Source organism: Lytechinus pictus, chromosome 17 (assembly GCF_037042905.1).
Source record: "Lytechinus pictus isolate F3 Inbred chromosome 17, Lp3.0, whole genome shotgun sequence".
NCBI lineage: Eukaryota > Metazoa > Echinodermata > Echinoidea > Temnopleuroida > Toxopneustidae > Lytechinus > Lytechinus pictus.
Genome location: NC_087261.1, coordinates 5713834 through 5727984, shown reverse-complemented (window position 1 = coordinate 5727984; position 14151 = coordinate 5713834). Strand labels below are relative to the sequence as shown.

General features: G+C 37.5%; 1 long non-coding RNA gene across 1 annotated transcript; it reads right to left on the bottom strand.

Annotated features, from left to right (window-relative positions):
• Positions 1–369: 369 nt before the first annotated feature.
• LOC129280749 (uncharacterized) lies at positions 370–12484 on the bottom strand. Its single transcript, XR_008586463.2, has 3 exons — positions 12343–12484; positions 2632–2794; positions 370–1994 (listed from the first exon to the last, which is right to left on the bottom strand). It is a non-coding gene; the product is annotated as an uncharacterized LOC129280749 (long non-coding RNA).
• Positions 12485–14151: the final 1667 nt, after the last annotated feature.

Genomic DNA, 14151 nt, shown 5'->3' with positions numbered 1-14151 from the left:
ATCTTAATCATTCGTACCAAAGATGCTTAAAATATCAAGCGTTCAGGTCAGAATCTAATTTCAGCTTGCTCTCGGCACTCACATTATATGTGTAGTGAGATATGTATCCTCCTCAAGAGTTACTACAAACAGGTCACTTTTTCCGGTTTTCAGGTCAGTATGCTACAAAAAAAATTCAGCTCGCGCTTCGCGCTCGCATTAATTGTTGCTTAATTTGTTGGTGAGATATGTGTATCTTTCTCATGAGTCACATACATACATACATATATATATATATACACACGCCTATGGAACGTTGGTTCACTTTATGATTTTGCCCCCCCCCCCAATACGAAAAATGGATCGACGCCCCTGTGTGTCAACAAAGATCATTAACTTACACAGTATATATGTAGTCAATCCAATTTTTACAAGCTAGCTTGGAGACAAAATTTGAATATAATGCATCTAAGCATTTACCTTAAAAAATAATGTACTGTAATGTGCTATTATGTACTATAATGTACTATTTTTAAAGGAGTCTATGTTGCACATTATCTGCTAACATCTGATGGGTATTTCATGATTGTCAATGCCGACTATTTCAGTGAAATCATTGCTATTGATTGGCTAAGAGCACTGGGCTCTGACTGTTGCTATGGTAACTGTCGGAAAAAGACAACTTGTTAATGCTGACAACTTTCAAAAAACAGTTCCCAGAACATGTTTAAAAACGCAAGACAAGGCAAAAAAACATTTTAAATACAAAATTTTATCCGAGAATTAAAGGGATGGTCTGGGCCGAAAATATTTACATCTAAATAATAATTTAGTAAAATTCAGAGCAATATGATGAAAATCTCATCAAAATAGGATAACAAGAAGTTATTGAATTTTAAAGTTTATCAATATTTTGTGAAAACGGTTGTATGCACTTTGTCATGAATATTCATTAGGTGGGCTGATGTCACATCTCCACTTTCCTTTTTTTTATGTTACTAGATGAAATCATAAATGTTTGATTTTTTCATACATGTGTAAATGATGCGTCTCCATTGTAATGAAATAAGTTGCGTCAATAACTAATGCACCTAATCAGTTGTCAATACAATTGTCAATAGTTCTTGGTTAAAAATATTTTAATAAACCTAATCTCATATAATAAAATACAAAAGGGCAATTGGGATATGACATCATCAGCCAACCTAATGAATATTCATAAAGACATGCCTAGAACTATTTCACCGGAATAATGCAAATCTTTAGAATTCAAAACCTCTATTAGTTATCCAATTTTGATAAAGTTTTCAGCATTTTGCTCTGTGAATTTTCCTCTATTTATTGAGATATGTTTCCAGCCTGGACCATCCCATTAATTCTACTTCTATGGTACCTCCACACATACTGGTAAGTCAGAGGTAAAAAAACAACAAGAACCAATTTAATTTCAAAGATAAAAAAATTACCTCAGCCTCCAGATTTAAGAAAAAATTCAGGAAATTTTATTTTAGTTCAGACTAACTGTGCACGTTTCATTTCGGAGGTCAATCTGAAATTATAATTCCAGTTCCAAATTCACGCCATATGGTTATGCAAAAGCATGAATTAAAATTGATGGACATGGGCCCATGTCACTGGCTAGCCTAGAGGACTCCATGAAGATCATTTCATAATTTTTACATTGTATTTTCATCACGGAGCCTAGACAAGCTTCCTATAAGGTTGCTCGTACAACTGTGTAAACAAAGATAGATTTCCCTCGGAAATCCACCTTTCCCATAATGATTTTTGGGCAAACATTTAATTTTTACATTTTGTAAGCTTTGATACTCTAAATGTGTACAAAGGCTTAAAAAAAATTAATTGTAAAATGTACAAATTGGAAATTTTCTTACTAAAAGGATCACTTGCTTGCAGATCTTGTCCTCACTGCCTATGAAGAGTTCATGTGCGACAGGTACTGTACATTCCTTTCCTGTACTGGCACACATTCTTTGCTGGTAGATGCGATGTATCTGAAGAATTTTTTTTAAACAATGGAGAGAAAAATAATCAGTACAGTGAACAGTGAACAACAAATACGTCTATACTACAGTGAATAGCAATACATGTCTACACCTAAGGCGGGCAAGGGTTACTACAGATTGTTGTAAAATTCAATTTGCACATTAAGAAAAATACATTGGATTGTGAATCAATGATTCAACTGTAATGATAAACAGCACCTAATCAAAATGATTAAGTTCACTTGGTCTTGGGAATACTTCTGAAATCAATGTCGCAGAGATCAGTCCTTCACAAGTTCATGTTTATAATTCCATGGAGCTCAATAAATGGCTCTCCTTATGTTTTTGAGGAGCTCAATCGAGCTCCTCAGAATTTGCTTTCCTAGACACACTCAATTTTTTAAATTTTAGTTTTTTATTGAAATTGTAAATGCAACAGCTGTGTAGGTATTAATTAATATGTGGTTAATCTAGGTTTGGGTCATTATGTACAAAAATATCGCGCTCCTCAAAAAAAAATTATTAGGCCTAAAAAGAGAATTTCATATTTGACATCTTTAAAACCATGAAATCGCCATCTATTTTCCATAATTCTCATAATAGAAAGACCACAAAAGAAAACTTGACATTGCATAACCTAACTTACAGCCTCCTCTCATGGAGGGCAGCAACAAAATATTCGGATCTCCACTCCTAGCTCCTGGCGGTTCTGAGCTGGGCCTTCTTCTGGAAACGATCGGTCATGTTCACTGACTTCATCTCCTCCTCGAGGCTCAGTATGACTCCAGGTAGTTTTGGGTCTCCCTCTCCTGAAATACACACAGTCAAAAAGTGATAAACAGCTATTCATGAAAAAATCTTACTATTAATGGTGGAAAAAATAATTAATTTCGATTTTTTGCATTGTGATTCTCATCAAAATCCTCAAATCATGTGTAAAGTGATTGGTGCGCAGACACGAGGCACTTGCCACTGCCACTATCAAAATGCTAAATCTGAAATTGAAAATCATAACTGGCCGAGTCTCAGATTTTTTCCAAGAAAATCAGTTTCACATTAATTCGAATTCGATCACATATATCTCTCATTTTCGAAATAGATTTAGTTTGCATACTGGTACTTACTTATAACAAAATATGGAACATTATTCTCGGCAAACAAAATGACAAAACAAAATAATATGCGATTATGTCGTGGCTTTATTCAATAGAGATGAACGCTTCCCGAAATTGGTGTCACAATCACATAAGTATAAAACATAGATATGAATACCTCTGATTAGAGACTTACATTCATGTATATCTGAAACCAACCGATAGCCTCGAATTAGCTCCCCGAAGGGGGGTTAAACCCCCGGCTAGAAGGCCCCCCTCCCAGAAAATTCAACGCTAAATTTCGCAGCTGCTTTCCCACTGGTTCTCTGCTAGCCGGACAGGAATACCAGCACAGCTATGAACTACATTTATGAGCTACCGGCAAATCGGTGGATTACAGATGTCATACTTATATCATATAATATACATATATATATATACCAGCCTTCCCGCATGAGAACTTGGGTGAGGCCTAAATTTCACGAAAAATATAAATGTATACAGAATACCAGCCTCCCCGCCTATGAGATCAGGTGAGGCCTAAACTGAAAGTTCGAGCGTGACACCCTTACATAAAATATAAATGTATACAGAATACCAGCCTCCCCGCCTATGAGATCAGGTGAGGCCTAAACTGAAAGTTCGAGCGTGACACCCTTACATTCAAATCTACAATTGCGTTCTTAAAGTACTATGTAAAGTTATAAATAAATCCCCTTCGTCTAGGTACCGAATGAGGACCCGATTCAATATGAAATATTAATCAACGTACATGGCATCAAAGTGGAAAATCTAATAACTAGAGGCGAAAATATAATTCACTGCTTTAAACACCTTGCAAAAGTGACCATTGTGGATTAAAGAACATATGCCATGTCAATAATATGACAATACAATTCATGTGAATTACCAATATATAACGAACACCCAGCCACAAAAACGGGTAAGGGCGAAAACCCACCTGACCACAGTCCAAAATAGATCAGAAGGATAAAATTCCCTTACGGCCCACAATTCTAAATGCACGACGATCTTTGTATTGTTTTGGTGTGCGACCAGGCAAACTGCCTCCGGATTTGAATTCGTGTTTCGTTATATAAATCAATATTATATTCATGTAAGTAAACTAATTCAAATGTTCATTATCGACAGCTCTACATCCCGTTATTCCATCCTGAACGAGCTGTAAATTCCAATAAAACACAAATCAACTCTGAATGATACGTATAGCGTATCTTCATTCTCGACCTTCTCCAACGCATGTGTTTAAACAATATTCCAACATCGTTTGACCCAAACGTACCGTTTACATGGGTGGTTGTTGGGGAGGAGGTGGGAAAATTACAAGCGAATATTTTGGACGTTCATCTCCGTTGAAAGCCAAGACTAAAATGAAGGATTTTTCGCGCCTTCACACCTAGGCGCGCGCGCCAAAACATGCGCGCTCCTTGCGCCCAGTACAAATTATTGTCATTGTGGGCATAAACCAAACAGGCTGGCGCGCCATTGTGACGTATCACCTCGTCAACCGCGCCATTCCAAATTACAAATACCTTCATGACCTGGCATTGTTCACCGACTAATAAATCATTTTAAATCGCCGAGTCGTCTTTAAAATACATTATTCTCGGCAAACAAAATGACAAAACAAAATAATATGCGATTATGTCGTGGCTTTATTCAATAGAGATGAACGCTTCCCGAAATTGGTGTCACAATCACATAAGTATAAAACATAGATATGAATACCTCTGATTAGAGACTTACATTCATGTATATCTGAAACCAACCGATAGCCTCGAATTAGCTCCCCGAAGGGGGGTTAAACCCCCGGCTAGAAGGCCCCCCTCCCAGAAAATTCAACGCTAAATTTCGCAGCTGCTTTCCCACTGGTTCTCTGCTAGCCGGACAGGAATACCAGCACAGCTATGAACTACATTTATGAGCTACCGGCAAATCGGTGGATTACAGATGTCATACTTATATCATATAATATACATATATATATATACCAGCCTTCCCGCATGAGAACTTGGGTGAGGCCTAAATTTCACGAAAAATATAAATGTATACAGAATACCAGCCTCCCCGCCTATGAGATCAGGTGAGGCCTAAACTGAAAGTTCGAGCGTGACACCCTTACATAAAATATAAATGTATACAGAATACCAGCCTCCCCGCCTATGAGATCAGGTGAGGCCTAAACTGAAAGTTCGAGCGTGACACCCTTACATTCAAATCTACAATTGCGTTCTTAAAGTACTATGTAAAGTTATAAATAAATCCCCTTCGTCTAGGTACCGAATGAGGACCCGATTCAATATGAAATATTAATCAACGTACATGGCATCAAAGTGGAAAATCTAATAACTAGAGGCGAAAATATAATTCACTGCTTTAAACACCTTGCAAAAGTGACCATTGTGGATTAAAGAACATATGCCATGCCAATATATCTTATGACAACAGTGTTTAGGCGGCATAATTTGACAAATTACCGCCAAACGAGAATATATTTTATATATATGATCGGCCGCCAAACACTTCATTCATTTTTTAAGCCTTCGTTCATAATTTAGTCTAGTTTTGCATTAGCTGGCCAAGCTAAATCAGTTATCATGCATATGTAGTCAAGTAGGCTTCCAAGCCCTCCAATAATTTGAAATGAATTTAACATATATCATCTTTGTATAAAATCTTTGTACAGCCTTGACGTCGCTGTCTTACATGACACAGTTACCTGAAGGCTGGCATTCTTTGCCTCTAGCTATTCTGGCTGATATAAGAGTGATCATTTTATATGCAGTATACCTGTTTTCTATTCTTGACCAACATGCCAGCCCGTTTTAAACCAGCATGAAATGACAAATACTTTGCACCTGAATATTTCACTTATTGCATTCCAAAACCAGATAGAAAAATTCAATTCAAGTATATGAACAAATATCCATCTCAAGTATAATGAGAGCATGAAAAACACTTCAATGTATTCAGCTGTTGGAAAAATCTCCCAATAGAAATACATTAAAACATAACCGTGTCAGAACTTCATTCACAATTAAAATCTGATTACCATGCGCAAAACTAAACAAAACATATGAAGGAAGACAAGATAATATGCCATTTGAAGTATCATGTTTTTGATACAAATCTATTGCAATCTTCAAAATTGAAATTCATTGCATCACTAACTTTGATAAGTTATCAATGGTGGCTGAACGCCTTCAGCTTGACCATATAATTAACCAACACTGGCATCCCAATCATTGCTAAACTAGCAATGCATGCCGCACTGAGGTACTGCCTCTGTCTTGTTGTCCCATTTGCCATACATGTATAACAGTGCATAATTTAACCCTATGCACACAAATAATTCAATTGTGGACAATCGATCGATAAAAACCGAACACGGCATTTAGCTAGTCACTTCACACTTAATTCCAACAAATACGGTACATATCATACTTTATTTTATTCATTTTTTCATTATTAATATTTTTTATGGATTTGATATACTGTTCTGTTGGAAATGAGATAAGATAAAATCTGAAACTGAAAACTTGAGTAACATCCACAGAATAACCCCATATAACCAATGGGAGTATAACCATGATAACTGAAGGCACTAAAACCAATTAGATGGCCGAAAGCCATCAGTTTGACCATATAGTTAACACATACTAGCATCCCAACATAGCTAAACCAACAATGCATGCCACACTGAGGTACTGCCACTTTCTTGTTGTCCCATTTGCCATATAATTATAACAGTGCATGACTTAACTCCATGCACCCATATGATTCAATTGTGGACAATCGATCAATTAAAATCCAACCACAGCCTTTAGTTAGTCACCTCACTCTTAATGCCAACAAACACACATCATACCATTCCTGAGTTATAATGGATTTTGAATACTGTTCTGTTGGAAATGAGATAAAATAAAAACTGAAACTGAAAACTAGAGTAACATCCACAGAATAACCCCATATAACCAATAGAGTATAACCATGATAATTGAAGGCACTAAAACCAATTTGAACATGAAACATTCCCGAACAGGACTACTCCGTTAGAGCTACACTCCTCATGCAGCTAAACTAAGAACCAGTGAACATAAACTGGAATTTTACCGGGGATGTTTCATTTTTCGATTATGTATTCACATATCGACGGCTTATCATCTTCACCACATCCATGAAATAATTGTTTATTTCAAAAATAAAATAACATCCGACGAGTAGTCCTTCAAAGGATAATGAATAAAATTTGAAGTGCCTTATACATTTATACATGCATATATATATATATATATATATTTGTCCTGAACAATATGTTACATTCTTGTTGGCAAAAGCACAAAGAGGCAAAGGGCATTTTTTCATATGTTCAAGTTCCAATCCCTTCCAAGTGAACAATGTGGAGGACCTCATAAAAACTCTGAAAATGAAATCATAATGAACTCATCCTCATATCATGGACTCATTATTCAAGGTAGCCCACTGTATCATGATGTTTCAAACATAAAATTGTTTTCCCTGCTGCAATACAGTTCCTTGAATGCTAAGATGTTTGTTCACCAGTTTTTTTTACTGAAGAAAACCTCTATTCCTTGGACTACGTATTATAACTCCACACCTGTCGGTAAATTATTTATATGAAGATGAAGACGTTGACCACTGCTCCAATTAGGGTAATTTCCGGCAGCATAGTTCTCAGGCTATACCCAGTTCATTTCTATTTATTACATGAGCGTATTAACGCAAAAATTTACATCCATTACCATGGACTAGGCTATCTGGTCAAGAACTTTATCCAACCAAAGGGAAACTCTTTGGCAGCCAGGCTTGGAGCGTTCTAGGTCATATAGTAGGTCCAATTGTCATCAAACTTTCCTGCCAGCCTACCTTGCCTCGCAGTAGTCAGCTTGAATCCATTTTATCCAAAGAGCCGACTCTGCAAAAGAAAACAAGAAAAAAGCCTGGGCAGAACACCTAAATCTGTATCTCGTACCAAAACGGGTTTGTCCCTCTGCTTTCCCTTTCAAGTTATCACTCAATTATGAGCTTAACACGAAAGGAGCAGCTTCCCGAAACATCGCCTTCACGGAATAATCAGTAGTCCTGCTCCTTATGTTTCATTTTTAACTGTAATTTTCCAATTCCCTACAGTACAACCGCAACCAGCGATGCAATATCATCTGCATACATGTGCGTGTCGCAACTTAGACAATATTTCAAAACCAGATTAAGCTTCAAATAATCTGTTCCAAATGACTGTAACTTTTATTATTTTGAAATATATTATCATTATTATTTCAGTATTCAGTTTACCTCTATATTACTGCAGAAATAATCGAGCCAAATTATTGCATCCGGCCCATTGGAAACATTTTCATACTCAACGGGCTACCAACAAAATATTTCACACGCTGTACAATTCCAAAAAAGAAGATGTACTTTTGTAACCTGGTTCCTGATTGTGCAATCGGTAAATTTCGTTTGATTGGCCAGTTTACCTACATGGCTTATTGCATTAAAGGCATCCGTATTGTGTCCCCCGAAGCAAAGGGGGGGGGGGGGGAATGACAGCATGGTGCATCTACAAGATTTCAGACTTTCCCACACATGCCCATTTACACTCAATGCCTTCCATGAATTAACTCCTCATTATTTATTATTTTATTTGCCGCCTTGATCATTTATACCAAATCTATAATAATTATCATTTTTTAAAAAAAATGATATTATCGATATTATCTCAGTTCAAATCATTGACCAGCCAAATAGGCCTATTTGATGTATACCTTGAACCATGAGGTGTAACTAGGTTCAATTGTGAAGCGCTTTGAGCAGTTCGACTTCGAGGTTGATATAAAGCGCTATATAACAACCAGTAATTAAATTCAATTCCAATAGGGCCTAAGCATTTCTATTTCTTTTACACAAAATAAAATCCACACAAAATCATCGCACATAAACGACTCCTATTACATAAAGGTTTCTTATTAGGAGGCCTATAATATAACAAACTGCTCGTTGAACCCCTTGACTTCAATCTAAACTAATTTGTGGATTCCAATCTAGTTCGAAATTACATCCGACTATTATGTGCATGGTAAGTCTACTTTTACGTGTACCATGTTTCACCATGTTTCCTCGAAAAGTGAAGCTCACATTTCCACCAAGCATCGGCATTCAATTCATGCAAAGTGAATTCCAAAAACCAACCCCTTTCAAGGCGTAAATGTATAAACAGAACTGCTTGGTGCAAGGTGGATGTATTTATATTTAATGTATAATCATTATCACACTGTATCATCAACATCAGCAATAAATAGTATTATTTTCAATACTATAAACTCTAGTTATTTTCCTTTAAAAGACTGTAAGAAATCCATACAATCACATGTCATAATGCTAAGCCACATCCGCTACTTTTCAAGTGACTGATTCAACAATAATATCATGCCCGTCGCAGTCTGTAGATGTTCATTTAAAAACTGAGTAGACGTATACATATCTAGTATAAGCTCTTCCACTACCGGTCTATCCACATAATTTTTAGACCGAGAACACAGCTCATGCTGGCCCATATCCAGAAAAAGTCACAGAGGTCAAATACTACTTTTATAGGCCTAACTGAACCAGCTGCTTTATCCCCAAAACAGACATGTAAAACCGCGTCTACTGTAAGTAGATCTAACGTTGGACCTAGCCTAATTTCCTCTGTGGTGTCATCATTAAATTGTAGTCCGAGTACCTGTATTAGTAGTAGACTACTTGTAGATTTATAACAAAGACAAAGTGACATTTCTCACTCAGTTATTTATCAGTACCGAAAAAGTTCGAACTTTTTGCCAATCACTAGTAGACCCTCAGCTATTCTCACCATTTTTGCCAAAAACGGCGGCTTAAAATTAATCATGGTCTTAAATACATCTTAGCCTAGCCCATCACTAGGCCTAGAATAAGCTGTAATGCTAGAACCAATTCCATATCGGCCTCTATAGACTTCATTTTTCTTTGATTTTCCATCGTAAATTGGGCCTATACTTCGATTCTGGCCGAAGTTTTAGAACCTGGCTCAATGTAGGCTTAGGTATATACTGAAAAGACTAACCCCAATTTCCAAACCACCGGCTGTGAAAATGTATTTACATCCATATTAATCCACAGCCATGAACTAGGGCCTACACCTAATACGATACGGTAATTAACGTTAATAAAAATTGTTGAACTCATTTTAAAAATTCACCATGACACACCTAGTGACCTAGTTCAGACACTAAAACAAGTCGTCAAGTAGGAACAGGCCTAGGCCCGTGTTTGAATTATGACGATAACCCCTCCCTTTTCCATCATGATCGTATAAACCACTTGGACCAAATTTAAAATTAATTCCAGGCCAAGTCCAAGCTATGTCTTATTATGGCTTGACATATGACCTACATTCAAATCTAAACCCCAATTGTGTTAACAAGCCAAATAGCCCCCCCCCCCCCAATCAAACCATGTTTGCCTGACTACCTTAACTAGTCTTATGCCTGGCCTATGGTTGGTAATAGGATTTTCGCGTTCTAACGTGAAAACCGGGGGGGGGGGGGGGGGTTGACGGGCCATGAAATTGAAATGAAAAGGACTCGGAGCCTATTAACTCCTGACCAATAAGAACATGATTTTGTTCGATTTCTAAAACCAGGCCTAGACAGGCCTACCTGCTCGTTACAAAGCAGGCCTCTTCTACGATTCATTTAAGCCTAACTTCTACTCTAAGTTATTAGCACTAGGCCTACATCAATAGTAGGCTTAGCGTTAGGCCTAAGTTAGACCTACTAGGCCTAGCCTATACTATTTGACACTAAACCGTAGACCTAAATCTAGACTGAGTCTAGCCTAGATCTATTCCTGCTTCGTACTCACCGGATAGGCTAGGTCTTGTAGAGACTGGAACTTGTGAATTGTCTGGTAGTGGTACCGACCACGAGTACCCCGTTCCGTCTGCCAGTGCCAATCCAGACCGTCGCCTCTCCTCCCACAAGCAGACTCGAGAGCTCGGACTCAGCCTCAGGAGTAGGACCTCTGACTTCCGACAAACATTCAATACCGGTACTCATAGTCATATCATTGGGTGATCATGATGAATCATAGTCGACTGTATCATGGCGTCGCCGACAATGTCTAACTTATGCATGATTTCGTTGCCAATGTAGGCCTAACGTTAGGCCTAACTTAGGTAGTCTCTAACCTTGTGCCACGGCCCGTGCTCAAATGTTTTGTTGGCTGGGTTGGCTGTTGCCAGCCCCAAATCCTGCTCGTTAACGACAAGACTCTCAGACTCAATAAAAATTCCAGGCTTATGAAAAGCCGAATTAACTGAATTCCACCTAGCAGCTTGAGTCACATTCTCATCATTCGTTCCCATCGTTGCTGAAACCAAACAGCTCAAAGTTAGGGCCCAGCCGATCTGCTGACTGCTGTAATCGATACGCTCGCTCCCCGTCGTATTAAACTTGGTTCAAAGTCAAAGCAGACGAGTTATAATTGTTAATGTTAGGCCAGGCAAGAAATAGAGCATCATCAAGTAATTCGGACTGCATTTTCAGCTTCATAAGCGAAATTGTTGTGAGTCCCGATCGATGATGGTTTCAACCAAAAAATTCTTGTAGATTTCGTTGTTCTTTGTAGATTACGACGTCTTCAAAAATGCAAGGTCGTAAGAAAAATTACAAGCGAATATTTTGGACGTTCATCTCCGTTGAAAGCCAAGACTAAAATGAAGGATTTTTCGCGCCTTCACACCTAGGCGCGCGCGCCAAAACATGCGCGCTCCTTGCGCCCAGTACAAATTATTGTCATTGTGGGCATAAACCAAACAGGCTGGCGCGCCATTGTGACGTATCACCTCGTCAACCGCGCCATTCCAAATTACAAATACCTTCATGACCTGGCATTGTTCACCGACTAATAAATCATTTTAAATCGCCGAGTCGTCTTTAAAATACATTATCAACTGAAAGATTTTGTGAAATAAAAAGAAATTCATGTTAAATCTTAACACAAATCGTAAGGTCAATAATCGATGTATGTGCGCAGACTTGGCCAGTCGTCTAAGCTACGGAAGCCACACATCCACGCCCGGCTGAGCTGGCGAGCAGTAACACTAACAGGATGTCCTGACGAACTCTTCAGCTAGCAGTAGCTGCGAGCCGCGCCATTTAACAAACTACGAATAGAAAATCATAAAAAAATTGTTAACTTACTTGTAGAGCCTACTGCGAATGTCTTAGCTTTCAAGTCATTTTCCAAATCTGGTCCGTGTGATTTCAGTGGTTGAATTATTATTAAAACGGCCTTCTTTGTCCTTCTTTATCGCACTCGATAAAAATGTGCAGTGTATGTATTGGCGTGGCGGCGAAGATGGCTTTTTCAAATTGCAGTTGGCGGGCAGCGCAGAGATTGGCGGTTTTGGTTTGGCGGCTGGTTAATTTGCATAATTATACGGACGATAGCGATCAGTGCGCATGCGCATGCCCGCCTGCGCCCGGTGATTGAAGGAAGATCTGCTGAGTCAGGAATAATGAAAGGGGGGGGGGGGGGATCTAAAGCAAGAAAGAAGTTTTAAAATAGATATACGAACTTTTTGACATGTTGTTGGCAACCAGTCAAGAATTGACGATTTTTAATTGCCACTGCTTTTGGAGCTTTTTTTTCTTCGAAAGATTAAGAATGAATTAGCTTAACATTTGTTCTTTATTTCTATTCTATTTATTTTCTTTTTCTTTGAAAGATAAAGATAGCCTTGCTAACATGGCAAGGTTGTAAACTAGCAATAAATATGCGCATTATAGATAGAAAAATAAATATTCTCTTAAAAATATCAGTGAGTTAAAAAAAAGAAAAATACACTAATTTTTATATGATTTGTGAAAATAGTGTAAAATAGTCTCCTTTAACTTAAATCAGAAAAAAGGGATTAAATAGGAAGAAATATTTTTCTCGCAACAAATATCTAGGATAACAACTTTTTTAATGTAAACTAGAAAATTGCACTAAGAATAACATGTTTCGATTTAAGTTTTATGGTAATATCGAACCACATACTTTAATGAAACTTTTCAAGGTGGAAATATTGAAATTAACATAAAGAATAATTAAGTTAGTTATTATGTAGATATTTTTTCCTCTTATCCTCAATCAAGCTGTTTTAATCGCAACAACGTATATATATATATATATATATATATATATATATATATACAGTGCGTCCCAAAAATAACTATACACTTTTGAAATGGCTGCCAAATAAAAAAATGTAGCACTTTGGGGGAAAATCTTACACATATGGAAAGCCAATAAAGTCAACTTTCAAATGACACCAAAAATTTTGGGGCAGCATTTCATCTTTATCATTTGGATCTCTTTTTGGGCAGCATTTCAACTTTATCATGTGGATCTCAGCAGTGTGTTCATTGGAGTCGGGAGATTAGGGGATGAGATAGGACTTAAGTGGGAGAAGTAGGGTGATGGAATAAGGGTCAACAGAACATTCAGCCCCCGCCCTTCCCTTTTTCCCGGGTTATGACTTTTAATTTGTAAAAGGACAAAAAGAAGAGGAATGCACTTTTAACTAAGTCTTAGCATATCTCGCCCTCTTGCTTGGATGAGGAACTATCACATTACTCTGGCTCTCATGAACACACTTCTGAGGTCCACAAGATGAACATGCTACACTAATATTACAATTCCTGTTCACTCATTCATTATATTTTAATTTAGTAACTCATGAAATTTGCCTAAGAAACCATTACTTATCTCACTCATAAATACATAACACCCTTAGCGTTGAATAGCATGACACCCTTAGCTTTGTAAGTTCCAAAGAACTAACCTCTCAAAAAACTGGTAAGGCTAATTCCTACACAGCCTAGCCAAGCTTAGTCTCTAAGGAGGAGAGAAGAGGGGGAGGGGTAGCTAAATATTATGTTGACCTTTATCCCATCAACGTACTTCACCTAAAAAATGACTTAAGTCATATAACCCCCCTTTTCTCCTGACTCTCATGAACACAT